Source organism: Haematobia irritans, chromosome 4, assembly GCF_050003625.1.
Source record: "Haematobia irritans isolate KBUSLIRL chromosome 4, ASM5000362v1, whole genome shotgun sequence".
NCBI lineage: Eukaryota > Metazoa > Arthropoda > Insecta > Diptera > Muscidae > Haematobia > Haematobia irritans.
The window spans coordinates 160,236,614-160,264,240 of record NC_134400.1 but is presented as its reverse complement, the minus strand read 5'-3'; the positions used below and the strand labels follow the sequence as shown (position 1 = coordinate 160,264,240).

The window sequence follows — 27,627 nt, the reverse complement described above, 5'->3', positions numbered from 1 at the left end:
TAGACGCTGCAATTTCTATCCGATTATCCTGAAATTGGAAATCCAAAGGAATTTTGGATCTACAAAAAAGTGTGTCGAAGATGGTGTGTATCCGTCCATAATTTCACCCTAAAAAAAATCGCTTCTTTAACATATGTTCCAAACATATTTTGCAGGAAGCACATATATTATTGGATACTGCCGAAACATTAATATGTTTGTTTTATGTGAACATATTATATGTTTGGAAGCATTTTGAGCCCAAAAATATCATATGCTTTGAAGAATTTTTCCCAAAGACGATTGTGCTCATTGCCTAACATACTCGTAATTTTCACTTTCACGAAATATTTTAGTTCTTGGCACGTTTTTCTGTAATACAAATAATGTTGAAGAAATTATTCACTTTTATAATTTTTTTAAATTTTACCTTTCGCCTGCACGGAGAATCGGACCGAGGACCATTTTTTATATTTGAAGGTGTCCGTCAACTCCTCGTGGACTACTTATTAATAAAGAGGAACTAAACTTTGTTTTTATAGATTTTACTGTGTAATTTTTCACTATTTCCTCCTTATTTCATTTTACTGTCCCAACTCTAAAAAGAGTATATTTTTATGAAGACCCCTGATTTCTTTTAACGAACCAAGAAAAAAATTGTGCCCATAATGCCAAAATGATAAACAAAACACATGTCCACACATACATAAAATGCTGCTCTCAAGGCGAAAACATATGCTGTTTGTTTTTCAAATGTCTATTCTCTTGGCTCCGAATGTCTATTCTCTTTATTCAAATTAAATAATATTTAGACTTAAGCATATCAAATTTTTGGCCTTATCATAAAACAGTTTTCCGAAACAACATACAAGCGGTTTCACAGAAATTGTTCTCTTATGATTCTTTCGCTGTGTTATGTTGTCTTTTGTCAACTCTTCCGGTTTCCATCTCTATTTCTTTCTCTATACTCTCTCTGTCGCTTTGAATAAAATATCACAACATATGTATGTTTAGTTGAAATTTGTAAATGTATATATGTTTGCATTCACACATATGATTTTTATGAAACATTCATGCCCCAAACATAATATATTCTAACATATTAATATAGATGTCCCAAACATTTAGTGTTACTTTAGGAACATTACATGTTTGCACTTAAATATATTGTGTTTTAAAATTGTGCCCGAACACACATTTTGTTTATATCGGAACATATGAAAAACATATTTTTCTAACAGTGTTGGTATAGCCCTCATAAATACCGGTTTCACGATTTTACTTTTTAAGCGACTAGATATTCTCTAATTTTCATCCAATTACCCTGAAATTGGAAATCTAGAGATATATTTGATCCATAAATAAGAGTTCGGAATATGGTGTGTATCGGTCCATATTTAAGTATAGCCCCCATATACAGAAAAAAATATCAGCAAAATATTCCCAATTAAAAAGTTGATTGAAGTTGAAAATTTTTTCAATTAATTGATGCAATTAAAATTATAATCAAGATAGAAACACTCAGTTAATTAATAACAATTTTAAAATTAAAAACAAAAAACAAGTAAAAAAAGTCTAAAGTTGGGCGGGGCCGACTATATTATACCCTGCACCACTTTGTAGATTTAAATTTTCGATATCACTTCCATGTTGGGGGCTATATAAAGGTTTGTCCCAAATACATACATTTAAATATCACTCGATCTGGACAGAACTTGATAGACTTCTACAAAATCTATAGACTCAAAATTTAAGTCGGCTAATGCACTAGGGTGGAACACAATGTTAGTAAAAAATATGGGAAACGTTTAAATCTGAAGCAATTTTAAGGAAACTTCGAAAAAGTTTATTTATGATTTATCGCTCTATATATATGTATTAGACGTTTAGGAAAATTAGAGTCATTTTTACAAATTTTCGACTAAGCAGTGGCGATTTTACAAGGAAAATGTTGGTATTTTGACCATTTTTGTCGAAATCAGAAAAACATATATATGGGGGCTATATCTAAATCTGAACCGATTTCAACCAAATTTGGCACGCATAGCTACAACGCTAATTCTACTCCCTGTGCAAAATTTCAACTAAATCGGAGTTAAAAATTGGCCTCTGTGGTCATATGAGTGTAAATCGGGCGAAAGCTATATATGGGAGATATATCCAAATCTGAACCGATTTCAACCAAAGTTGGCACGCATAGTTACAATGCTAATTCTACTCCCTATGCAAAATATCAACTAAATCGGAGCAAAAAATTGACATCTGTGGGCAAATGAGTGTAAATCGGGCGAAAGCTATATATGGGAGATATATCCAAATCTGAACCGATTTGGCTGATATTTTGTAAATTTTTCGAGACTCATAAAATATTCGGATGTACGGAATTTGAGGAAGATCGGTTGATATACACGCCAATTATGACCAGATCGGTGAAAAATATATATGGCAGCTATATCTAAATCTGAACCGATTTTTTTTTAAATCAATAGGGATCGTCTTTGAGCCGAAACAGAACCCTATACCAAATTTTAGGACAATCGGACTAAAACTGCGAGCTGTACTTTGCACACAAAAATACATCAACAGACAGACAGACGGACAGACAGACAGACAGACAGACAGACGGACATCGCTAAATCGACTCAGAATTTAATTCTAAGCCGATCCGTATACTAAAAGGTTGGTCTATGATTACTCCTTCTTGGCGTTACATACAAATGCACAAACTTATTATACCCTGTACCACAGTAGTGGTGAAGGGTATAAATATGGGAAACATTTAAATCTGAAGCAGTTTTAAGGAAACTTCGCAAAAGTTTATTTATGATTTATCGCTCGATATATATGTATTAGAAGTTTAGGAAAATTAGAGTCATTTTTACAACTTTCCGACTAAGCGACTAAGATTTTACAAGGAAAATGTTGGTATTTTGACCATTTTTGTCGAAATCAGAAAAACATATATGTATGGGAGCTATACCTAAATCTGAACCGATTTCAACCAAATTTGGCACGCATAGCTAAAATGCTAATTATACTCCCTGTGCAAAATTTCAACTAAATCGGAGTTAAAAATTGGCCTCTGTGGTCATATGAGTGTAAATCGGGCGAAAGCTATATATGGGAGATATATCTAAATCTGAACCGATTTCAACCAAATTTGGCACGCATAGTTAAAATACTAATTCTACTCCCTGTTCAAAATTTCAACTAATTCGGAGCAAAAAATTGGCCTCTTTGGTCATATGAGTGTAAATCGGGCGAAAGCTATATATGGGAGCTATATCTAAATCTGAACCTATTTCAGTAAAATTTGGCACACTTGACTACACTACTAATTGTACTCCTAGTGCAAAATTTCGACCAAATTGGGGTAAAACTCTGGCTTCTGAGACCGTATTACTCCATATCGGACGAAAGATATATATGGGAGCTATATCTAAATCTGAACCGATTCCAATAAAATTTGGCACACTTGACTATAGTGCTAATTGTTCTTCTTGTGCAAAATTTTAAGCAAATTAGGGTAAAACTCTGGCTCCTGGGGCCATGTAAGTCCATATCGGGCGAAATATATATATGGGAGCTATATCTAAATCTGAACCGATTTCTTCCAAAATCTATAGGGTTGATATCTTTAAGGCCTCTGCTATCTCGATCAACTTCATTTTACGGTCATTCAAAATCATTTTGTGGATTTTCTTGATGTTTTCGTTGGTAACCACCTCTTTCGGGCGTCCACTGCGTTCACCGTCCTCCGTGCTCATTTCACCACGCTTGAATTTTGTGTCAGACCGGGGACTTATCAGCCAACCTGTTATAGTCTTTTGGACAAGGAAAAAACTTGGATTCGTATTTTCAGGACATGAAATCTTTGGCCTCACGGCAATATTTTTTTCAGTGTATACGCCATTTCAACGGAATTTTACTGCAATTCGATTTTTTATACAGAAGAAAGATTTTACTTTCTATCTAACTGTGTCGAATTTTATCCAAATAGGTTCAGATTTAGATAAAGCGCCATATATTCTTCCGATTTAGGCAAAATTTTGGCACAACGTTAACGAAGATGTCCTCATACTTTAAGATTTGGATAAAGTTCCGGCTGTGTAAATGTCGCCCGATGTATCTTGCTGAAATCTAGCCGATATCCTTGTGAACTCACCACTGCTAAGGAGCAAACATAAAAATTCCTCAAGTGGTCCTATACCTGTAAAAAAAAATCCGTAGTTAAACTAAAAAAATTATTTGCTAGTAGTTAAATGTTATTATTTTTTTTTTCGAAATCTTACTTTTGTTAAGTATGTCTCAAAAATGTTATGAACTAAACGTGGGTATAAAGTTCAATGACCGTACACGTAATTTCAATATGAACTAAAACAAATGAAAATTTTCGTACGATTCCCAAAAATAGTAAGAATGGACTACTGTATGGTTAAAATGGTGATGATTTGGCGCCAATGATTTTCTTCTTTACTTTTAGTTCATTTTTTCTTCTATGAGAGGATGTACTTTTGTGAACTGCAGTTAAAAAGTACAACAGGGCATTACATTTTCCTGGTTTTAACAACGCTTTGTGGAAATCTCAAACTTTAGTTCAATTTTCGTGCGAGGTAGTTCATTCTTCCTATAAAACAGTTCACTTTTTTTTCGGTGCATGTGTATCGTACGATAAATTATTAATGCACTATTGTGCCATAAAATGGCTTTAGCTTTATATTTCCCATTTTTATTTTTACTTAATTGTGTTTCGTTTCAGGGCTTTAGCCGATTTAAATTTAAAGTCTAGAAATTTTATAGAAGCTTAAAAATGTTTCTCCAAATCGGTTCTGATTTAAATATTTATGTATGGGAATCTAAATTTTTATATAGTTCCCGACAAATTTGAAGGAATTGAGATGGTATCAAAAATTTTGGTCTACGTAGTGGTGAAGGGTATAATATAGTCGGCCCCGCCTGACTTTAGACTTTACTAACTTGTTTTTATTTAAAAATTTATTTCAAACAATAAATTTTAATCAAACTAAAAACACTAACGGTCAATTTCATGTAGCTCCGTTAGGCTTTAACTCCCAGTTAACAGAAAGTAAATTGCAAATATCTTCTCTCCGGTTAACTTTAACCGAAATTTTTTTTTGGCAGTTATGTTCCTAACTGTCTTATGGAATATATAGGCAAGAAGACAGCTACGTCTAAATATAATATGGTTTAAAAGTTCGTTAGTTAACGGAGCACTAACGGAGCTTCATGAAAATGGGGGTAAGTCAGTTAAGAAAGTAATTGAAAATAGTTAAGTTTTTAATGAAAAAAATAATGGTGTTTTGCAGTCAACGTCAATAAAATTTTTAATTGATCAATTAAAAACTTAATTGAACTTTGCTAATGAAATCAATTCATCAAGTATTTTTTAATGTCCAATTAAAACTGTGATTTATACTATCATTTTCGTGATTAAAGACATTTCAATTAAAAAATTAATTGGATCAATTAATTTCGTGATTGAATCAGAAAAAAATTTTGTTTGTTAGCCCGATCCCCATATTTGACTTCTTGGGCTTCTGGACACCGCAATTTTTATCCAATTGTACTGAAATTGGAAATCCAGAGGTATTTCAGGTCCATACAAAAGTATGCCGAAGATGCTGTGTATCCGTCCATAATTTGTTATAGCCCTCATATAGATCGGATCCCCGATTTTACTTTGTAGGCGTCTAGAAATTCGAATTTTTATCCGATTACACACAAAAAATTTTTTCTCTGATTCAATCACCAAATTAATTGATCCAATTAATTTTTTAATTGAAATGTCTTCAATCACGAAAATGATAGTATCAATCACAGTTTTAATTGGGCATAGAAAAAATTCTTGATTAAAAAATTAATTGATTTTTTCAGCAAAATTCAATTAATTTTTTAATTGATTCAATTAAAAATTTAATTGATGTTGATTGCAAAACGCAATTAATTTATTAATTAAAAAAGGTAACTATTTTTAATTACTTAGTTAGATTGGCTTAGAGTTTTTATTTGGATTGACAAATGATTGTTTGAAATACATTTTTAATTAAAAAAGTGAAAAAAAAAATCAGCACTTTTTTTAACTGAATTAGTCTTCCGAATTTGATTAAAAAGTTAATTGTATCAATTAATTTTTTAATTAAACATTTTAAAAATTTCAATCATTGACTTAATTAACTTAATGTTTCTATCATGATTAAAAAGTTAATTGTATCAATTAATTTATTAATTGAAAAAACTTCAATTAACTTTTTAATTGGAAATATTTTGGTGATATTTTTTTCTTTGTAGCCTGAAATTGGAAATCTAGATGTATCTTAGGTCCATAAATATGGGATATGCCGAATATCGTGTGTATCGGTCCATGTTTTGGTGTCTGCCTCATATAGATCGATATTCCGATTTGACATTCCAACTGTTTATTTATTTATTGAATCATAAAATAATATTATTTAGTTTAGGTTAGGTTAGGTGGCAGCCCGATGTATCAGGCTCACTTAGACTATTCAGTCCATTGTGATACCACATTGGTGAACTTCTCTCTTATCACTGAGTGCTGCCCGATTCCATGTTAAGCTGAATGACAAGGGACCTCCTTTTTATAGCCGAGTCCGAACGGCGTTCCAAATTGCACTGAAACCACTTAGAGAAGCTTTGAAACCCTCAGAAATGTCACCAGCATTACTGAGGTGGGATAATCCACCGTTGAAAAAGTTTTTGGTGTTCGGTCGAAGCAGGAGTCGAACCCACGACCATGTGTATGCAAGACGGGTTAGCATCATTGCACCACGGTGGCTGCCAAGTAAAGGGTGGTTAAAATTTCAAGGGCCGATGTTGATTTTGAATAAAATACAAACTATTTAGGAAATTATTGTAATTTTATTTTATTATGATATATTGGTATTACTCAATTATGTATGAAACAAAATATCGGCCAAATGGGCGCCGCGACCTCGGTGGCACACTTTCATCCGATGGTCCAAATTTTCGATGACGCTGAGGCGTAATGGAGGTTCTATGCCGTTAATGTGCCGAATTATCTCATCCTTTAGCTCTTGAATTGTTGCTGGCTTATCGACGTACACCTTTTCTTTCAAATAACCCCAAAGAAAAAAGTCCAACGGTGTCAAATCACATGATCTTGGCGGCCAATTGACATCGCCATTACGTGAGATAACACGGCTATTGAATTTGTTGCGCAAAAGAGCCATTGTTTCGTTAGCACATTGGTATTACTCAATTATGTGTGGAACAAAATATCGGCCAAATGGGCGCCGCGACCTCGGTGGCACACTTTCATCCGATGGTCAAAATTTTCGATGACGCTGAGGCGTAATGGAGGTTCTATGCCGTTAATGTGCCGAATTATCTCATCCTTTAGCTCTTGAATTGTTGCTGGCTTATCGACGTACACCTTTTCTTTCAAATAACCCCAAAGAAAAAAGTCCAACGGTGTCAAATCACATGATCTTGGCGGCCAATTGACATCGCCATTACGTGAGATAACACGGCCATTGAATTTGTTGCGCAAAAGAGCCATTGTTTCGTTAGCTGTGTGGCAAGTGACACCGTCCTGCTGAAACCACATATCGTCCACATCCATATCTTCCAATTCGGGCCATAAAAAATTCGTTATCATCTCACAATAGCGAACACCATCCACAGCAACTGCCTGACCGTCCTCATTTTGGAAAAAATACGGCCCGATGATGCCGCCAGCCCATAAACCGCACCAAACAGTCACTCTTTGTGGAAGCATTGGTTTTTCGACAATCACTCTTGGATTCTCATTCGCCCAAATGCGGCAATTCTGTTTATTGACGAATCCACTGAGGTGAAAATGTGCCTCATCACTGAAGCTGATTTTCTTCGAAAATTGATCATCCACTGTTGCCATTTCTTGGAACCATTTAACACGTTCTTGGATTGTGTATCTCTCCATGGTTCAAATTGAGTAAGTCTGAAATAGAGAAATGTCAAATAAAATTCGGAAAAAAAACTTGGCGTTTAGGTGTGGTTCACATTCAACATCGGCCCTTACAATTTAACCACCCTTTAGTAATATTATATACTTGAAATTCAAAATTTATAGGTATTTTAGGACCGTAAATAGGTGTGGCGAGTATGGTATAGACAGATATCCCGATTTGATGGTCCATGATCTGGTATATATGTTTGCTGTCATCAAATCCATCTGGCATATGTATGTTAAGCTGGATTTCTTCCAAAAAAATTATTTTATAGATGGCAAAACCATCAAGTCAAGTTTGAAATCGTTGGATGCAAGTAAAAAATTTTTATAGCTCAAATTTCCTTAGGGTATTGTATTGCCAATTTTAGTACACAATATTATAATAACAGTGGTTTACAATGGCTTTGGCATATGCTAATTGTCAACGCCAAGGAATATTTATAACCTCTTTACAATTTATTGAGTCATCCTCATTAGAAATCAATAACAAATTAAAACCTCTTAAACTCCTTGAACAACACCCCTTATTGGGTTTGTTTTCATATTGGCACACAAATCCACAAAATCAAAATTTTTGGCAAACCTAAAATGACATTAACCACCTTAACAATACAATGATGCTTATGTCAAAACCTTAAGAATGTCATTGATGCTGCAACCCTTACGAATTCTCATGTACACAAAGGAGTTGAAAAAAGTGCGAATTTATGAAGTGCCTCAAGGAATATATGCGAATTTAATAATCCTTTGTATTTGATGTAATTTGGTTTCCTTTCCCTCTCTTCTGCAAAATGCTAACAATTGCATATTTACATGTAATTGAATTGTTCTTAGAGATTAGAGGCATTATGCAAATCTCAGTTTCGCGAGTGAAAATTCCAAGTTCATTTAAAGATATGCAAATTTGATCACTCTTAAGAGAATTATCTGCTCTTGAAGTGAAGTAATTTGTGTATCTTCTAAGAAGAATGAGAAATAACCACAGGATGGCCATCTGAGACAAATATGTTACCATAAAAAAAAAAAAACTTGGAATATGTCACAACGGTCACGTTTGCCTTTAGCAGCTTGAATTCAAATGAAACATACAGCGTTTGAAGAAGAGTTAAAAAATGTTTTAAGGTTTATTCCCAGGATACTTAAAGAATTCCTCTCTGTATTTTCCCTGACATACAAGTATGTTAAGAAAAAACTTCATTTAAATATTGAACCCATCACACAAAACTAAGAAAAAAATTTTGAAAAATGAGAGTTGTCTATAAAAAATCTAAGCAAATATTTAAAAGTAATCGAGAGTTTTTTTTTTGGGTAAAACTAATAATTTTTCATGCAGGGCACGAATTTAGACAAACAGACAAGCATACAGATAAATCCCTTTACGGCTGCATAGCCTACGGCAACTGCACATTGATGTCTAAGCATCCTTTCTTGGGAACATCTTTTAATTGACAACCCCATATGCAAATTTATGTCTACGATCATAGAACCTCCTTTGTTTGTAACTGATTAAACAAAGGGTTTGTTTTCGATCATTATACTGAGGAGAATAGCAGTTGCTTGAGGTATTTTTTCTTCCTATTCTTTCCCTGATTCTTGATTACCAGAAGAAAAAAAACTAAATCATTACAATAGTTTTTTTTTGTATTTTCTGTGTTTTTTTTTTGTTCGAGAAAAATGATTAAAAAAAACGTGAGAAAATTTTATAGAAATTATAAAAAATATAACTTTGTCGAAATATTGAAATAAACCCATTCATTAAGATGACAGACAGAAATTTTTAGTGGGTTTAAAAATGTCCCTTCTAATCCAATATTTGGTAGAAATGTAACATTACAATTACCTACCTCATGCAAAAATTTTACTAAATTGTACTCCATAATATAATAACTTGGTATTACTTCTAACTACCATCTACGAAATTACACCTTCTTATAATGGAAAAAAATTAACTGTTAGTAAAGAGAAAAATCAATTCCATCAATTCAGGGCCATTCATTAATCCTGAAGTTATTTAATTATTTTGTATTATATCCTGTTTCTGCACATACGAAAAAGACTACTTTTCATATGTTTCGGTGCAAAAATTAACATATATGTATCAACCAGCGTTGCCAGAATTGTTTCACCAAAAACCGCTAGATTTGTCCAAAAAACTAGCCAAAAAAAGCTAAAAAATTTTAAAAAATAGCTAGAAAAAAAGCTAAATTTTTTTGTATCAAAAGTCACATTTTTGATTGAAATTTAACAAACTTAAAGGCTTTATTTCACTTAAAATGCATATTATTTTAATTGTATTCATTTTATTTCCATTTCTGTGAGACTGTAAGAAAATCTATGTCATATTAGCTCTGTTTGCATACTCGATACATTTTGATTACTATCACAAGTCCTTCATTTATATTTCCTAGTAAAAAACTTTTTTCCCGGTAAACTTGCAATTATCAGCTGGTTAATCGTCAACAAGTCCAATGTCGCATAGAACTGCATTAGAAAATATCAATATATTTCGTTTTAACTGAATTAATGATAAATTCGTGAACGTGTACACTTCACCTAATATTACCCAAGAGAATAAAACCCATTCTAACTGTCTTGCAAGTTTATACTGAATAACTTTTATTCGAAAATTTCCCATACAAACCTATTGTCCAATTTTCGTAAATGTAAATCCATTCCATTAATAAATAGCAGATTTATTTTGATCCTATCACTACGATTTTTTTATTGCATTTTTTTGATGTTAAAAAAATAATACCACATTCAAAACTTTATTTCCTTAATTATTTCTATGTTCTGTTCCAAAGATTTTGTACACTAATGATTTTGGTATTGATTCAGAGTCAAATTTGAATTTATTCGTTTTTTCAGCTTTTTCTTCATGAGCTATCACAGTGCTTTAAAAATGTGCTAACGACAACTTAAATTTCCAAATTCAGACTCGACTTTAAGTAGAAATTATTCTGTGTATAAAATGTTGAAAAACCTCTTCTATTTTTGAACGCTATTTTGGTTTGTGGTCAAGATACAAAAACTCCACAAGTTTAAAGACTATTTAATTAATTTGAAGAATTTTTTAGAATTGACCCTAGCCTTCTTTCATGAAAAGATACCCATTTTTAAGTTGAATCACTTAACTATAAGGACAAAACGATTTTATTGGCTTTTGGACAAGGAAAACAGTTTATAACATATAAGAGAAATTCACAAATGCTATTATAACCAAAATTCGCGTTCGTATTTTAAAGTCATGAAATCTTTGGCCTCATGACAATATTTTTTCAGTGCACAAAGCAATTCACATCCACTATTTTAATTTAGTAATATCATAATAACTTTAGAATACGTATTAAAATAACATAAAAAGGATAAACGAGTCAAATGGTATTATTCCTAATAATTTACTGACAGTTTATATAAGGAATTTGTATGGTAATAGTAGATTTAAAGTTTACGATAACTTTTATGAATACGAGGAAAAAAACTTTACATCAAGGTGTATTTGCTGCAAAAATGCCCGCATAATGGCTGGAATAATTATTAAGGCTTCAATTGAGCTTTGAAATATGCGGAAACCCTTATTCTGGCAGCAAGACTTAGATAAAAACGAAGTTTTATCCATATTTCAATAGGAACATGTCGAAAATAAAAAAAGCCAAAAATAGCTAAAAGGGTCATGAAAAAAAGCCAGAAAAAAGCTAAAAGCTAAATGCATTTTTTCCCCGCTAAACGTCTTCAAAAAAAGCCAAATCTAGCGGGAAAAAAGCTAAATTGGCAACGCTGGTATCAACTAGAGGTCTGCATCGAATAACTTTTCACTACATGTATGCAATTCGCTGTCGAATATAGTACATACACTGTCTTTCTCTCAGAGCGCAAGTAGTGAAGTGAAGAGAACACTTGCTTGTCAAATACCACCAAATACTTATCCGAAACAAAATGTGTTCCGAAAAAAAGGAACAATAAAAATGTAAGTACTTGAGAAAAAGTACAACATGGATTCTCTTCACTTCACGTGGTACCACAAGTATTGCTCAGTTATGTGCGAAGCAAAACTTTCCATTATTATTAATCATAGATATGTATATATATCACATATTTCATATATTTATGTATGTCACACACTTACCTTAACGTTTGCCGTTCTTTATATCAATCCGAAAACATATATTATGGAGAGTAACTGTATTCTTGTATTTCTGAAACTGCACGTGGTACATGGAGTACTCTATGAAGTTTTGTTCTCGCAACATACTCGACGTGATCACTCTGAGTACACTTCAATAAGAGAGAAAGAGGAATATGTGTTTGTTGGTAGTGAAGACATCGGAGTAGCAACAAGAAGGTACTCGTGGCTTTTGGTGTTCATTAAAATGTGTACCAATTGTTTTGCGACTCTCTCAAATAGATGTACTCATTTAGCAAGTACACGTGTACTCTGCATTTACAAATGGAATTGTGCAGACCTCTAGTATCAACTTCTTCAACAAAATTATAGAGAGAGATTGTTTTGAATTATACACTGACAAAACAGTGAACACTTTTCCATTGCAAAATGAACTAAACTGTAGTAATATTGACCATGATTTAGCCCTTAAGATTTTTTTCAAATTGTCTAGTTTATAATTGTCTTAAATTTTAGTTAATCTATAACATTGTATTTTAGTTCATTTTTACAACACCATAAGATTTATATACCCCTACCAAGTTAAAAGGTCACTATTATTTTGGTTTACCTGCTTATTTTTTGGGAAACCCGATAATAAAAAGTGGTTAACAGTCTCCTTAAAATGTCGACGACTAAACTATTTTTAAATCAATCATTCCACAGTACAGAGAAATTAAATAATTAAAGGAACAACAACCCGTTTTACTATTATGAAAATTTTCATACATTAAAATTCAACTTTCTTTAAGCAAAAGTACTTTATTATAAAAACTTATGATGAGAGTTCTTAATACAATGTTTTTGTGAATAAAAATTATGACCACGTGGAACAAGAAAGTAGTTTATTTTAACTCGCTATTTGGACATTTTGACTTTTCCTTAGTTTTTTATTCATCGTTAGTATATTCACATATCTTGCTGAAGAAAATGGAAGGAATAATGAAAATTGTTAAAAAATAACATGTAATAAAATATAATTTTTAATCTCTTTAAATTAGCTTGTAACTTACCATATTTGGGGCTTTTTATTAAATGGTGTAAGGAATTCAACTTTTCTTAGATAAACGTACCTCATAATGTTTGTACCTGAAACAATTAGAGAAATAATGAATTAAGTAATATATTAACTCATAAAACTGTGTTCTTATCGATGTGGAGGACATAATACAATAAATATTCTTGCCAAAAGAAAGCCAAAGTTTTAATATAAAACTTACCAATTCTCTATTAAATTGTACGCTGAGGTTAAAAAGTTATCGAAATTCATTTGGGGATACTCTGAAATTAAATATTTATTTTTTACATTAAATAGAAAACATTAAATTGGTTTCCAAAAAATCTAATTAAAGAAATAATATGCATAAAAAAAAAAAAACTAAATATTCTGGTTAAAAGAATGTTGAAGAAAGCTTACCAACTCATAAAAATGTTTCCAAATTGTTATTCTGAAATTAAATATTTGTTTTTTACAATAAAAATATTAAATTTGTTTCCAAAAATATTTGATTATTGTAATACTAAAATAAGGTATTAAAAACATGTAATTTTGATAATAAAAAGGTCATAAAAATTTAAATATTCTAGTGAAAAGAAAGCCAAATTTTAAAAGAAAACTTACCACTTCTCTATTAAATTATACGCTGAGGAGAAATATACAAATTTTCCCGAATCCATCTGCACGCTCACAAAAAATCGCTTCTGTAACATATACTCTCAAACATATTTTGCTTCAAGCATATACATTTTTGGGTATTGCCCAAACATTTATATGTTTGATCTCTTCCACACCCAGAAAAAAGTGCCTTCGAAACTAAAGGAAAAAATTTTCATCAATATAGTTTATCCATTTTATTTCCATTAAGGTAAATTTTTGTGAAAAATAATAAAATTTACTCGTTTCAGTAAAAAAATCCTAAACTGTAAGCAGTTAGGAATAGTTCATTAACTAGAATAAGGCATGGAATTTTACTCATACTATTTTCTTCGCTGGGTATAAGAATTTACTACTGAAAAAGAAAATTTTATTCACCGATAACAAAGCATTCGTAAAAATAAACAAAAACCGAACTAAAACCAAGTTTCCTCAAAATTAGTAAAATTTCTTATAAAATGATAATTGCGACTTCCTTTATAATAGAAAGTTCTTCATACATACGAACAACACTTGGCATAGAAAAATATTTTAGTTCATTCGTACTAAGAAGTATGCAATCCTTTCAAAACTTAAGGAAACACACTTGTTAGAATATAGGAAATTTTCCTAAATTTCTATTGTCTACCTGTAATCGATACCTGTCATCGTAATCGATGTGTTTGCGCGTGGGTGTAATCGATATATTTGCGCGTCGGTTGTTTTTTTAGTTGGAATCGCGTTGTTTTGATATACGGAGAGATTGTTAAAAAATAATATCGTAAAATAATATAATAAATAACAAATAAAATATATAAAATATTTGTTATTTTAAATTAGTGAGAAAAATTTTCGTTTTTTTAAATAAATCTATCAATTTTCGTGATAGTGTATAAAGAAAGAAAACACCAGCAGAATAACAACCCTTTCATTTGTCTTCATTTTGGAATCTTCAATTATCAGGTAATATTCAGTGACGCTAACCTTTTGCAACAAAAATGTTTTATGATTTTTTATATTTGTACACTGAAAAAACAGTGAACCCACCAGGAAAGATAACTTTCGATTAATTTTAGAAAATTTGGAACTTTTTTAGAATATTTTAACTAAACGGTATTACAAGCGCTGGGATCACTCCGATATGGCAAAAATAAGTAAATATTTTTCGACAAATTCAAGAAAATTTATTAGACATAACTAAATGTTTTCAGTAGTTAAAGAAAATTTTGTAGTTTTAAGAGAAATCTTGGAGATCAAAATTGCAAGAATGTCTTTAGTGACATACGAAGTTCACGATGGACACATTTTTGGTAAAATTTACAAATTTAAAGAAATAATGAACTATTTTGTAAGAAATACGAAATTAGGAAATCTTTATGCTTTATTTGTGTATAACTTTTTCCCGTTTTTTAGTTCATTTAACTAACATACGCAAAAAATTATTTGACTAAAATAAACTTTTTCCAAACATAATGATTCTATGAACTAATATAAAGTTAATATGGCTTTAGTGAAATAGAGAGTTCACTTTTTTTTGAGTGTAGGTATTGAAATTTTAAAAGGAGGACAAAATCGTTAGGCAGCAACTTATTAAAAGTGAAAAGTACAAGAAGAAGAAAAAGTGCGTTTTACAGTTGATAATATCACACGGAAATTGGAAATAGTGGAATAATAAACTAATATTTCAAAGAGATTCGATGCTGTTGATTCTTAATAAATATATTCAATATATTAATAAAACATGTCTTTTATTGAAGATAAAATTGCTTATAGAAATAAATAAAATTGTATTTAAAAACGAAGGTAAGCAGTTCTAATTATGAAGTAAAAGTTTTATCACAAATGTGTAAGATTTGTCCAAATGAATGAATAAATAAATAAAATCATTCCATATATGAATTCAAATTAGTTAAATTTTTTCATTCTGTAGTATAGTGGTATATAAATATAGGAAAATGTTAACTAATATATGGAATGCATTATTCCTAATTTCTACGAAAATCACATCGTTCAAACAAATAAAAATGTCTTTGGCGCTATACGAAGTTCAACTTTCTTCACAATGAGTTCATTTTAACTTAAAGAAGGGGTCACTTTTTTCTGGGTGCAATATATAATATGTTTGAAAGCATATTGGTCTAAACAATATATGTTTGGGTAGTCAAAGTTCCAAACATTTTGTATTTTTGCATCCAAATTCAATAATGTTGTCTTCCAAAAAACAATATGTTATTATGTGAACATATAATATGTTTGGAAGCATTTTGCACCCAAAAATATTATATGCTTAAAAAAATTTCTCCCAGACAATATTGTGCTCAAAATTTTATTTATTTATTTACAATCATAATGAATTATGAAAATAAACAGGTAATATAGGTGCTAACAACATAGGTTTTCGACCTGAATGCTCAAAATTTTGTTTCTGCCCAATTGTATATTCCCCCACATCTTTCTCACTTCCACGAAATTTTTTAGTTCTTAGCACCTTTTTCTGTAATACAAACATTGTAGAAGAAATTATCCAATTTTATGATTTTTTTTATTTTAATTTTACCTTTTGCCGGACGGGGATTCGAACAGCGGACCACACAGTTTGTAAGGATCAAAGAAGTAGCTGATCAATTGCCCAAGGAAAAATAAAATGTTAATTTTGTAATAACAAGCAACAACCACCAACTTAATTCAATATCGCTCCCTGTTAAATAGCGCTCCAAGCTACACCCAGAAAAAAGTGCCTTCGAAACTAAAGGAAAAATTTTTCATCAATATAGTTTATCCATTTTATTTCCATTAAGGTAAATTTTTGTGAGAAATAATAAAATTTACTCGTTTCAGTAAAAAAAATCCTAAACTGTAAGCAGATAGGAATAGTTCATTAACTAGAATAAGGCATGGAATTTTACTCATACTATTTTCTTCGCTGGGTATAAGAATTTACTACTGAACAAGAAAATTTTATTCACCGATAACAAAGCATTCGTAAAAATAAACAAAACCCGAACTAAAACCAAGTTTCCTCAAAATTAGTAAAATTTCTTATAAAATGATAATTGCGACTTCCTTTACAATAGAAAGTTCATACATACGAACAACACTTGGCATAGAAAAATATTTTAGTTCATTCGTACTAAGAAGTATGCAATCCTTTCAAAACTTAAGGAAATACACTTGTTAGAATATAGGAAATTTTCCTATATTTCTATTGTCTACCTGGAATCGATACCTGTCATCGTAATCGATGTGTTTGCGCGTGGGTGCAATCGATATGTTTGCGCGTGGGTTGTTTTTTTAGTTGGAATCGCGTTGTTGTGGTATACGGAGAGATTGTTAAAAAATAATATCGTAAAATAATATAATAAATAACAAATAAAATATATAAAATATTTATTATTTTAAATTAGTGAGAAAAATTTTCGTTTTTTGAAAATTAATCTATCAATCGTGATGGTGTATAAAGAAAGAAAACACCAGCAGAATAACAACCCTTTCATTTGTCTTCATTTTGGAATCTTCAATTATCAGGTAATATTCAGTGACGCTAACCTTTTGTAACAAAAATGGTTTATGATTTTTTATATTTATAGGTATTGAAATTGTAAGGCAGCAACTTATTAAAAGTGAAAAGTACAAGAAGAAGAAAAAGTGCGTTTTACAGTTGATAATATCACATGGAAATTGGAAATAGTGGAATAATAAACTAATATTTTAAGGAGATTCGATGCTGTTGATTCTTAATAAATATATTCAATATATTAATAAAACATGTCTTTTATTGAAGATAAAATTGCTTATATAAATAAATAAAATTGTATTTAAAAACGAAGGTAAGCAGTTCTAATTATGAAGTAAAAGTTTTATCACAAATGTGTAAGATTTGTCCAAATGAATGAATAAATAAATAAAATCATTCCATATATGAATTCAAATCAGTTAAATTTTTTCATTCTGTAGTATAGTGTTAACTAATATAGGGAATGCATTATACCTAATTTCTACGAAAATCACATCGTTCAAACAAATAAAAATGTCTTTGGCGCTATACGAAGTTCAACTTTCTTCACAATGAGTTCATTTTAACTTAAAGAAGGGGTCACTTTTTTCTGGGTGTACTAAACACATATATGTTTATAGGCTATTTCTAAATTGATATATGTTTGCATCCAAGCATATTATATTTACAAACATTTTATGTCCCAAACATAATATGTTCTAACATATTAACATATATGTCCCAAACATGTTATGCTAGTTTATGAACATTATATGCTTGCACTCAAAAATATTGTGTTTAAAAATTTGTGTTCCAAACATATAATGTTTTTAGCCAAACATATGAAAAACAGTCTTTTTCATCCGTGTGGGGTTGCTCTTAACTTCGATATTTTGTTACAACAAAGAAAAACATGAAACTTGTTAAAAAAAAATAATAATAATAATAATTAGCAAATAATAATAAAAGAATATTATTTTTTAATAGAAAACCACATAGAAAACCACTCTTACCTATTTATCATTAAACTATACGCTGAGGTGTAACAAACAATTTTCCAAATTCATCTGGAGTTACTCTGAAATTGAATATTTATTTTTTACATTGAATAATAAAAATTAAATCAGATAAAACAATTTCAATATACTTTCCATTTCAGCATTTTTTCCTAAATATTGAACATTCTTAATAACATTTTTCTAAGCTACCGATCATCACTTCGCCATCGTACATCTCATCGCTAAAATATTAATACCTTTCATTTCAAAGTTTTAATAAACAAACACCAATATATGTCTAAAAAAACCAAAATATTCCATACCTTTATATTCCCTTGTTACATACTGGATAAAAAGATGCAACAGCCCACGCCAACGCCAACTATATAACTGAAGCATGCCAAACAAAACCAAGCAAAACCAAAACATTTCTACAACAACAAAAACACATGTGCCTTCATTGAAAACAACACCTCATCCAGACAAATAAACCATTCGCCAATAATAAACACACACACACACAAACCACTGAAAGAACAAAAACAACCCCACGCTCAGATATACACAACATCCCCATCACTCGTTACCATTTCTCATTATTGCATTGCATGCTCTCTCTCTCAAAAACAAAAAAAATCAAGTAACATCATCTTTACATTAAACATATTCTACTTTGACGAGAAAGATCTCTGTACTATGCATTAGTTCATCGCATCTGTCCACAATTTACTCTAAAAACAATACTCTTAAATGCATATCAGTATAAGAACGATGAAACGTTTAACTTAAAATTAGCAAAAACTTCATGAAATGATATCTACCCATTTTTGAAGAAAATGTCTATAAATTTAATTACATGTGAACTAAAAATATTTCATTGGGAAATTTTTTACCAACAATTATTAACCATAGGAATTGTCAATAAGAAATTGCTATCCACTTTCAAGTTCATTTTTCGTAAAAAAATATTTTCTCATACAAAAAAATCTTATGGTAAATTGCACTTATTATTTAGAAAATACTTTACATTTCACAAGTAGTTTTATAGCATGACAAACGAATTTTTAACTACCAGTTAAGAAATTTTTTAAGGAAATTTCCATCGTATTTTGTAGGCCATGAACTAAACGATTGCTACTTAGAATTTGTAAAATTTCCTTTCGAGTAGTTAATTTTCGTTGAAGATACGAAAAATGAACTAAAATTCTGGAAAATTCTTGTAATAAATTATTGTAAAAATCTTCTTAAATTTACGAGACACTTTTTTTCTGTGTAGTAATTCCTACACCCAGAAAAAAGTGACCACTTCTTTAAGTTAAAATGAACTCATTGTGAATAAAGTTGAACTTCGTATAGCGCCAAAGACATTTTTATTTGTTTGAACGATGTGATTTTCATAAAAATTAGGTAGAATGCATTCCATATATTAGTTAACATTTCCATATATTTATGTACCACTAAATATACTACAGAATGAAAAAAATTAACTGAATTGAATTCGTATATGGAATGATTTTATTGAACTTTTTTCATTAATTTTGTCGAAATTATTTGTTATAAATTTGTTATAAACCTTTTACTTCAAAATTAGAACTGCTTATCTTCGTTTTTAAATGCAATTTTATTTATTTATATAGACAATTTTTTCTTCAATAAAATACAGGTTTTATTAATATATTAAATATATTTATTAAGAATCAACAGCATCGAAATATTAGTTTATTATTCCACTATTTCCAATTTTCATGTAATGTTATCAACTGTAAAACGTAATTTTTTTCTTCTTCTTGTGCCTTTCACTTTTAATAAGTTGCTGCCTAACGATTTTGTCCCCATTTGACAATTTCAATGCCTACAAATATAAAAATTATAAACCAATTTTTTCACGAATGAATATTACCTGATGAATGAAGGGGTTGTTATTCTGTTGGTGTTTTCTTTCTTTGTACACCATCACGAACATTGATAGACTTATTGTTTGTTATTTATGTTTAATAATTTTCAAAAAAACGAAAATTGTTCTCACTAATTTAAAATAACACATATTTTATTTGTTATTTATTATATTATTTTACTATATTATTTTTTAATAATCTCTCCGTATACTATAACAACGCGATTCCAACTGAAAAACAACCCACGCGCAAAGATATCGATTACACAGATGCAAGGTATCGATTACAGGTAGACAAAAGAGATATAGGAAAATTTCCTATTTTCTAACAGGTATGTTTCCTTAAGTTTTGAAAGGATTGAATACTTCTTAGTACGAATGAACTAAAATATATTTCTATGCCAAGTGTCATTCGTATGTATGATAAGCTTTCTATAATAAAGGATGTCAGAATTATCATTTTATAAGAAATTTTACTAAATTTGAGGAAACTTGGTTTTAGTACGGTTTTTTGTTTATTTTTACGAATGCTTTGTTATCAGTGAATAAAATTTTCTTGTTCAGTAGTAAATTCTTATATCCAGCGAAGAAAACAGTATTAGTAAAATTCCATGCCTTATTCTAGTTAATGAACTATTCTTAACTGCTTTCAGATTAGATTTTTTTTTACTGGAACAAGTAAATTTTATTATTTCACACAAAAATTTAACTTAATGGAAATAAAATGGCTAAACTAAATTGATGAACATTTTTTTCTTTAGTTTCGAAACCACTTTTTTTCTGGGTGTATACCAAACTGTGACATCATCAAGCTATAAAGTAAGTAATATATAGTATTCAAAATAATTTATCAATATTCACCATTACTTCTAGACTTATCCTTGAATCCCCTCTCTGTAAAATAAGGGTTTTTACCCACTTTTACCCATAAAATCTAATTTAATTTAATAAATATATAATATTTTAATTATATTCACAAAAATGTAAATATAAAACATATCATTAATATGATTCTAATTAAAATTTGAATTGAATTTAAAAAAAATGTAAAATTTAATTGGTTCAACAATTTTTTTAATCATAAAAACATCAATCACAAAAAATAATTTTATCAATTAACTTTTTAATTGGATCAATAAATTTTTTCATTGACTTTGATGGTTGATACTATCATTTCTGTGATTGAAGACATTCCAACTAAAAATTAGTTGGATCAATTAATTGTGTGGTTGAAACCAAACATGATTTTTTCCGTTTAGTCTTTATTTGTTGCAATATCTTATACACGCAAAGAAAAAAAAAAACGTTTGGAAAACGTGTACCGAAAACGTTTTTCTTTTGTTAGAGTTTTTTGAATTGCTTCGAAAATTTTAAACTTTTATCACCAAAAAAATTCGTTTGTTACAAAGTTATTATTTTTTCAATAAACAAAGTTATTTTTGAAACAACAACAGAGTCCATTTCGTTTATATCAAACACTGTTCTTTTCTGACTTTTGGTCTTTAATAAAACACATTTTACGGTTCAAAATTTAATATAGTACAATGTAATGTTGAACATTTTTTTCGGAATCTTCCGAACATATGTAGAATGTATGTAAAAAAAAAAAAAAAACTTTGGTCGAAGCAAGGATCGAAGCCACGACCCTTGGCATGAGAGTCAGACGTAGCAACCACTGCTCCACGGTGCCAAACTAAATGTTTGTTTCTGTTAAATAAACTTTGTTTATTCGGTTCGTGGGCGCCGCAAGCTATGCTATATAAATATAACTTATATGGATATTTATCTATTGATGACCATAACAGGTACATAGCTCAGTGGTTAGTGTGTTGGCTTACAAAGTGCATGGTCCGCGGTTCGATTCTCCGTCCAGGCGAAAGGTAAAAAAATTTTAAAAATTTATAAAATCGTATAATTTCTTCTACATTGTTTGTATTACAGAAAAAGGTGCTAAGAACTAAAAATCTTCGTGGAAGTGAGAAAGATGTGAGGGAAAATGCAATTAGCCAGAAAAAAAATTTTTTTGAGTTAGTCTTTATGAAATTGTTTTTACATCCTGGAAAAGAATAAACGTTTATCACAAAAAGTATATACTTTTCTTCCAAATACACTTCCTTACAGCGAAAAGCAAATGAGAAACGAACTTTGTTTGTCTAAAATTTCGTTTGGGAGGAAAGAATTATTTTTTTGCGTGTAGATAAAACTCAAAAAATGGTATTTAATACTATAACAGGTTGGCTGATAATTCCCCGGTCTAACAAAGAAAAACAAATTTATTTTTTTTTGTCAAAATTCGTTTTTATTTTTCAACATAGTTCCCTTCAAGGGCGATACAACGATTATAACGACCTTCCAATTTTTTGATACCATTTTGGTAGTACTCCTTCGGTTTTGCCTCAAAATAGGCCTCAGTTTCGGCGATCACCTCTTCATTGCAGCCAAATTTTTTCCCTGCGAGCATTCTTTTGAGGCCTGAGAACAAGAAAACGTCGCTGGGGGTCAGATATGGGGAATACGGTGGGTGGGGATGCAATTCGAAGCCCAATTCATGAATTTTTGCCATCGTTCTCAATGACTTGTGGCACGGTGCGTTGTCTTGGTGGAACAACACTATTTTCTTCTTCATATGGGGCCGTTTTGCCGCGATTTCGACCTTCAAACGCTCCAATAACGCTATATAATAGTCACTGTTGATAGTTTTTCCCTTCGCAAGATAATCGATAAAAATTATTCCATGCGCATCCCAAAAAAACAGAGGCCATTACTTTGTCAGCGGACTTTTGAGTCTTTCCACGCTTCGGAGACGGTTCACCGGTCGCTGTCCACTCAGCCGACTGTCGATTGGACTCAGGAGTGTAGTGATGGAGCCATGTTTCATCCATTGTCACATATCGACGGAAAAACTCGGGTGTATTACGAGTTAACAGCTGCAAACACCGCTCAGAATTATCAACACGTTGTTGTTTTTGAGGGTTAACTTAGTTAACCATATCCTTCGATCTGAAAAAAAAATTCGAAAAGATTTGAACTCATTTAGAGAGTAGTATCAGTGGAAGTCTGGCATAAAATCTGAAGTACTGATTAATCACTCCATGGTTTCCACACACGTGTCCCGTACATTTCAAAAAATTATGTTGATAAATATAAAAATATATATTTAATTTTCTCACTGTGATACGTTGATGTCTTTCGTTGTCTGTCTCCATCGCCACCTTTATCTTTTTTCTCTATTCTCTCTTGCACTATCTGACTTTTCTAAACCTATACATATTTATACGAAAATTCCAAATTAATATATGTATGTTTGCATTCAGAGATATTATATTTAAGAAAATGTGTTGTCCCGAACATGTTATACTAGTTTATGCACATTATATGCTTGCACTTAAAAATAATGTGCCAAACATATAAGTTTTACAGTATTTTCCGTCCATGTAAAGGAGAGTAAGATGATGACCGTGAGATTCATGGCCGGGCACCTTGACGGTACATCTGTGCTAGGAATACAAAAATCCATAACCGATTTTTTTGCCAAAAAAAAGTCGAAAAGTCGTAGGTGATTTTTTTGTAAAATCGACTAATCCACTTTTGATGTTGGAAAAATCGCCTGATGGTGAGTGTGATTTACCTTTTTGTGTTGAAAATTAATCAAAAAATTGAAAAGTCGACTTTTAATCCCCACTACAATCTCTAAGCGTAAACAAATTATAGTTTAAATTAAAATATAGAACCACATTTTTTCGTGTAAGATAAATTTTCTACCCAAAGAACAATGACAACCAATACACCACTATTGGAATGTGTCATATATTATATACCTGTCGCCTATTTAAACTCCTTAAATGTTCAATAATTTACCTGAAAATCATTTCATCTCTTTGTACCAACAAGAATGCAGTTTCAGCATAAAACATGTGATGATTACTATAAAAGAACTCACATATCATCTTTTGCAACATACCTCACATACCAGAAAATAGTTAAACCACATTTCCACAATTATGCTATATTTTGTTATACACGTTGTTATGTTTAGCATTCCAGAATACACTGTGCCACAGAAACAATAAATAAAAATAATAAAAAGCTCAATCAGACCCCTTTATAAACTCTTCCAATCGAATGAATAAGCTTCCTGTAGAAAAAGACCAACACAACGAAGTCGAAGCTTTTGGCGAATCGTACAAGACGATTAAATTAAAGTAAAAAACAAGTAAGGAAAGTCTAAAGTCGGACGGGGCCGACTATATTATACCCTGCACCACTTTGTAGATCTAAATTTTCGATACCATATCGCATCCGTCAAATGTGCAGGGGGCTATATATAAAGGTTTGTCCCAAATACATCCATTTAAATATCACTCGATCTGGACAGAATTTGATAGACTTCTACAAAATCTATAGACTCAAAATTTAAGTCGGCTAATGCACTAGGGTGAAACACAATGTTAGTAAAAAAATATGGGAAACATTTAAATCTGGAGCAATTTTAAGAAAACTTCGCAAAAGTTTATTTATGATTTATCGCTCGATATATATGCATTAGAAGTTTAGGAAAATTAGAGTCATTTTTACAACTTTTCGACTAAGCAGTGGCGATTTTACAAGGAAAATGTTGGTATTTTGACCATTTTTGTCGAAATCAGAATAACATATATATGGGAGCTATATCTAAATCTGAACCGATTTCAACCAAATTTGGCACGCATAGCTACAATGCTAATTCTACTCCCTGTGTAAAATTTCAACTAAATCGGAGCAACAAATTGGCCTCTGTGGTCATTTGAGTGTAAATCGGGCGAAAGCTATATATGGGAGCTATATCTAAATCTGAACCGATTTCAACCAAATTTGGCACGCATAGCTACAATGCTAATTATACTCCCTGTGCAAAATTTCAACTAAATCGGAGCAAAAAATTGGCCTCTGTGGGCAAATGAGTGTAAATCGGGCGAAAGCTATATATGCGAGCTATATCTAAATCTGAACCGATTTGGCTGATATTTTGCAAGTTTTTCGAGACTCATAAAATATTCGGATGTACGGAATTTGAGGAAGATCGGTTGATATACACGCCAATTATGACCAGATCGGTGAAAAATATATATGACAGCTATATCTAAATCTGAACCGATTTTTTCAATAGGGATCGTGTTTGAGCCGAAACAGGACCCTGTACCAAATTTTGGGACAATCGGACTAAAACTGCGAGCTGTACTTTGCACACAAAAATACATCAACAGACAGACAGACGGACAGACAGACAGACGGACATCGCTAAATCGACTCAGAATTTAATTCTAAAACGATCGGTATACTAAACGATGGGTCTCGGACTTTTCCTTCTTGGCGTTACATACAAATGCACAAACTTATTATACCCTGTACCACAGTAGTGGTGAAGGGTATAATTATACCCTGTACCACAGTAGTGGCGAAGGGTATAAAAAGAAAATCTATAACTGGTGTTCATAATGAGCTCCATGTTTTAAGCCAACACATAGTGTTAAAAAGTAAAATGGGAGATAGGGCTACTTTGAATATATCGAGTTTTAATTACCCTCCGCCATGGACACAGTAAGGTTAGGTTAAAATGGCAGCCCGATTTAGTTTCAGGCTCACTTAGACCCATTCAGTCCATTGAGATATCTCCTACTGAAGGCAAGAGCGTATTGTGTCAGTAATGATAATTGTTATTAAAAATTTTAATGAAAATATCTCTTTTTGTAGTATGCTATATATGTGTTTTGTTAGTTCATGTGAAACATTAGGTCTTTGTCATTTCTTGAAAATATATAAGAATATATTACACACTGAAAAAACAGTGAACCCACCAGGAAAGATAACTTTCGATTAATTTTAGAAAATTTTGAATTTTTTTAGAAAATTTTAACTAAACAGTATTACAAGCGCTGGCATCACTCCGATATGGTAAAAATAAGTAAATATTTTTCGACAAATTCAAGAAAATTTATTAGACATAACTAAGTTTTTGCACTTGTTAAAGAAAATTTTGTAGTTTTAAAAGAAATCTTGGAGTTCAAAATTGCAAGAATGTCTTTAGTGCCATACGAAGTTCATGATGGACACATTTTTGGTAAAATTTACAAATTTAAAGAAATAATGAACTATTTTGTGAGAAATACGAAATTAGGAAACCTTTATGCTTTATTTTTGTACAATTTTTTCCTGTTTTTTAGTTCATTTAACTAACGTACGCAAAAAATTATTTGAGTAAAGTAAACTTTTTCCAAACATAATGATTCTATGAACTAATATAAAGTTAAATTGGCTTTAGTGAAATAGAGAGTTCACTTTTTTTTGAGTGCACCTAAGGATTGTATGTATTATACGCTTACGATGAAAAATGATATAGAATTGAAGCAGTGTATTTTTCAGCCAACTAGTGTAATTTTCTGCCAAGTTCATACATATATCATAAAATCAATCACCTCAAAGAGGTGAAAGAGATTTTGAGGGGAAATTTTATGTTTACATCTCTTGGGATTGCAACAACAAAACCCTAGCACAGAGCATTTAGCCCTGCCACACATATCAAGATAGAAGAGATTAAGCAAGATGCCTTATTCGTTTAATCTCTCCTCTCTCACAATTCGAGATTCGATGACAGTGAGAGAGAGAGAGAGAGAGAGAGTAACAGGTAAACAATTTCTTTTTTAAATTATCTCACATAGAAGTTAAGAAGAAGCTGCAATAAAGAAGAAATTCTGTTTGCTGACATCGAACCGTGGATGAATGGCTTATTGGAAGTTAAAGTGGCCAATTCGTGTGTGTCTTAACTTGTCTTAGGTTGTAGTATTTCTCTACCTCGATTATGAACAAACACTGGCACCTGTTGCTACTGCCACGATTACCACTGCCGCTGTTAGCGTAGCTGTTGCCTGTAGAGACATTGTAAAAAGAATGTACCTACAACAAATTGAAAGAAATGACCGCATTACTAGACCATTGGTTATCATGGACAATTCAGTTTGGCAAGAGCTTTCATTGGAATAACACGCGCCTCAAAGGAATACTCGCGTCGTGAAACAAATTTTATAGTAAAAGAAAAGTGAAGCAAACAGAGAGAAAAAATTGAAAAGACAATAGTCGTTTAAGGAAAAGTAAAACTACTTCTATTGTAAAAGGTATTAGAGAAATGCGAAAAATATGTGACCATAAAAAATAAATTATAATGTCTTAACAAAACAAAAAATAACCTGCAACTGATTAGAATTGAAACCAAAATCTGGTTGCATATGTTAAGTCTCAGATAGGATCTGATATCAATAAAAGGATTTTTCTCAATCAAAGTGAAAGGATATCAACTTCAACAGTCAATTTATGTGTCTTACATACTATATTGAGGTATTTTGTGAGTGTTTCCATATCAGTGTACATAAATATAAGCTCCAATATCAGTGTACCCGAGGACCGTTAGCTATTGTTTTTATTCAAGTCTGGTCTCAAAAATACCA

At 31.0% G+C, this 27,627-nt stretch overlaps 1 protein-coding gene and 1 long non-coding RNA gene across 3 annotated transcripts in view; both read left to right on the top strand.

The window, feature by feature from the left end:
- The first annotated feature begins 17,206 nt into the window (after positions 1-17,206).
- LOC142234081 (uncharacterized) lies at positions 17,207-17,528 on the top strand. The gene is made up of 2 exons (XR_012721556.1): positions 17,207-17,289; positions 17,352-17,528. It is a non-coding gene; the product is annotated as an uncharacterized LOC142234081 (long non-coding RNA).
- A 9,595-nt stretch (positions 17,529-27,123) lies between these two features.
- Positions 27,124-27,627, top strand: part of mas (trypsin-like serine protease domain-containing protein masquerade) — a 63,101-nt gene continuing 62,597 nt past the window's right edge. For both annotated transcript variants that reach the window (XM_075305930.1, XM_075305929.1), the window contains exon 1: positions 27,124-27,297. The gene's annotated coding sequence lies outside the window, so the exon portion shown is untranslated. The remainder of the gene's footprint in view (positions 27,298-27,627) is intronic.